Genomic DNA, 3,866 nt, shown 5'->3' with positions numbered 1-3,866 from the left:
CACTCAAAGGAGAAATGGATTTCTATTAGATCAGTGGCTTTTTCTGATGCACGTGATGATAGTGTGCATGTCTGGTCGTAAAGCTGGTACAGACGGTATGGGGGCAACGATGCAATCCGCAATGACAGCCCTGACTTACAACAAGCCATACAGCTTTAGTCAGATGGTGTTTTATGAAATTGATCGTCAGAGACGTGCGGTCGCCCGGGAAAGATTTTTAATGTACCCGAGATTTTTACAGATGATCTTGAATCATGTAGCCCCTACGCTGCCTCAACGACATCCTATCCGTTATGTTGAGAGTATAAGTAAGAGAATCTTTGCGCAATGTAGGTCGTCAAGTGCTCGTAGCAAACCAGAGCTTCGTCCGCGGCACACTGCATTGTTTGGTTATTTGGTGAACCCTGCTTATATTGCTCCTCCAGGAGATGAATTTCGTGACCCGGCACCGCAACAGGCTAATGTTCCTCAACCACCTCCTGTGGTTCTACCACCACCCGTGGTACAGCAAGCACTACCTGCTGATCCTGTTGCAGCTCCGGAAGAACAGGTCGATCTTGAAGCCGCCTTTGGTGGGCAAGGGTTCTTTGACATGGAACAAATTGATCCAGCTGCTAAGGTTAGAGCCCCAGTAGCTGAGGCTTCTGGTGTGAATGTTTTTATGGTCGCTACGTCTGTAGCGGATTCTGAGAGAACTGACTCTGACTCCTCCACTGATGATATCGCTGAAGCACAACAGATTCTGGTCAGACAAGAAAGAATACATGGCAAGAGAAATAAAGACTCGGATGACAGTGAATCTGACTATGAGGAGGAGTTAGACAAGTTGATACGAAGATCGAAGTAGGTCAGAGCTGGTGAAAGTCCAGGAGTGGGTGAAAGCTCAAGGGTGGTTCGTTTTTCTCCACCCTCGTTATCTGGTATGACTAGGGTTCCTGCTTCGATGACTGTGACAGTACCGATCACCTCAAGTGTTCCCGTGGTGACTACATCATCATCATTTGGTATTCCACCAACCACGTTTCAGTTTTCTGCTCCGGAGATAGTTTCCTTGCCACCTCCTACTGTTACTCCATCGGAGGTTGTTGCAATATTTGTTGAGTCAACGTTGGTAGCTACTGCGGGGTTATCGGTAACAATACCACCCACGGTTACTGTTCAGCCTGCCTCTGATACTCCAGCCAGTTTGGGAATACCTCCACCTTATGCTCAAGACGTTTCACACATGCGTTTTGATTTTGATGCTACCTTGTCTGATAATGAAAGGATAGCTGCTCTTGAACGGGTAGTTGCTGAACAGAAAAGAATCAATCTAATCCAGACTCAAGCTATCCAGTGACTTGTAGCAGAAAATCAGATCCAATCATCATTCCTTGTTGAGCACGGTAAACTTTTTGATGCTCTAAAACAGTTCTTAGCATCTCAGGGGGAGACGAGTTGCAAGGGCGACGAGTTGAGAACCAATAAGAGACAAGATAGAGACGATGATCCCAATGCATCGAAAGGTGCAGGTGGTGAGTTGCCAAGAACTGAACAAACTCTTGGGACTTCCACATCTCAGGGGGAGTCAACTGGTACGGCAGGTGGATCAGGTGGTGAAAATGTCGTGGTTGTGGATGATGAGGAAATGTTGGGTGATGATGATGTGGGTGATGATGATGTGTTAACTATTGAGGAGATTGAAAAGATAGGAGAACAGATTGTGATTGATAGTGAGATAGAAGAATGAGAGATTGTGGATGATAGTGTAGAACATGATATTCCAGACGTTGACAAGGTGAGTGTGACTCAAGATATGGATGTATCGGATGAGTCTGAGTGGGTAGAACAGCCGAGATGGAAAGAAGGCTATGCTCAGTGGTTTGTTAAGACAAAGAAGCCAGCGGTTCCAACAATGTTCAAAAAGCGTTACAATATCAAAGGGTATGCTGAGTCGAAGAAATGTATTATTTGCTGGCTGTATGATGAGCAGTTAAAGTTATTTGTGAATGAACGTTTTGATGGGATTCAGTATTTTAAGAGGACGTTGAGATCTCTCAATACCTTGCCTGAGTGTGAGGTGAAGGATTTGGCTAGATTGAGATTGATTAATAGGAGTGATGACAATATGGCTAGAATAATTGGGAAGATCGTGTGGAAAGAAAGTGTGAAAGAAAAGAAGTTTGAGTTGTTAAAGCCCCAGAAAGGGAAGTTAGTTGAAGATAAGGAAAGGGGAATGCGAGCTGATGGCAAACCTTGGATGGTGATGAAATATAAGCCGATTCGGTGTTTGAAAGAAGTGCCGATGAAGATAATTCCCAAGGATGTTTTAAAGAGTCTCAAGTGGTGGTACGTTGATAGTCAAACAGCTGAAGCTGTTATGGAAGATGAAGACGAACAGGAGATTCTGAGAGTGTATGATCCCATGCACTTGGTAAATTTGTCTCAAGCTGATTTGCAAGTACTAAAAGATAAGAAGATATTCTACATTCCTGCATGGAAAGATGAAGCCAAGAAGTACCAGAGGGTGGTCTCTGTCTGTGTAAGACAGGGCGTTCATGCTTGAAGACGGATGACACGAGATTTTTGGGATTACTAGACACGAGAATGAAGATAGAGATATGAAGCTACTGCCAAGGGGGAATCTGTTGGTGCATAATGTCAGTAGTTCAGTATCTCGTGTTTTGTATGTGTCTGTAATCGTGTTAGATTGTTTGTTTTGGTTTTTGAATATTGTTTTACACAAGTTCGCCTGGGATGTAGGCGAACTTGGAGATAAGCGAAGTTATGACAACTTCGCTAAGTATGTTAGGCGAAGTTGTCGAGGTTTATTTAAACCTCACTTCGGCTTATTTTGGTTAAGTTTTTTCCGAACGTGTATTGGTGATTATAGATATCACGTGTTGAAGTGTTGCTATACAATCATGTTTATTAGTATTGTGATGTGTGTTTGTTTATCGGTTCAACGTATTATCTATCTTACGCTAGTATCGTATTACGTGGGGATTCCGCACCCTCGTGTTACGAGATACTCCTCTGTAGATCCGGCTGGGAACCTACAGTTGGCTAATGCATTTGATTTACATCTTAGGGGCGCTTGAGGGCACGGGTTCGAACCCCCCAAGCCCATGTTTTGTTTCTTTTTTTTTTGAGTTTTTTATTATTAATTCTTTTAAAAACCTATAATTAATATATTTAATCAATTAAGCCATGTTATAAATATTATTAGTATATTAATTAATCAGTAATTTATAAAAATTGGCATATCAACTCCGTGTTTTTCCGAACCTTGACTAAAACTATATATATATATATATATATATATATATATATATATATATATATATATGAATCTTAGTTATAAAAAAAGAGATAAAAGTTTTATAATAAAGAATTTTAATAAGGTTTTAATCTAAAATATATATTTAGAATTTAATTAATATATTAAATATATTATAATTGTTAATCATTTTTTATATTAAAGTTTTAAAAAGAGTTTTAATTTAAATATGAATAATTAAAATATATATCTTACCAATTGCATTGTTAAAATAATTATTTATACAAATATTTAATAAACTAATGTGTTTTATATATAATTGTTTACTCACAACTTTTAACTAAAGATAACTATTTTAAATAAATAATAAACTTAGTTAAGTTATTATCTTAAATACCCGTTCAGATTTTAAATCTTTATTGGTGCATCTATTAATTCATTGTAACCTTCGATTATTATTACTACTTAGGACTCGTTCATTGTTATATCTCGAGCGTGACGTTATTTTACCTACTTACCGCATTTATTTCATTCGCTTATTGTTAAGGTGAGTATCTCACTCCTCTCTTTTACTTTTTTTATCTTTTGGGGACATATGTGTAACCAG

This window comes from Bidens hawaiensis, unplaced genomic scaffold (assembly GCF_021521415.1).
Source record: "Bidens hawaiensis isolate Kalapana, Puna unplaced genomic scaffold, B.hawaiensis_p1.1 tig00034037_1, whole genome shotgun sequence".
In the NCBI taxonomy this organism is placed as follows: domain Eukaryota; kingdom Viridiplantae; phylum Streptophyta; class Magnoliopsida; order Asterales; family Asteraceae; genus Bidens; species Bidens hawaiensis.
This window is presented reverse-complemented; position numbering follows the sequence as displayed.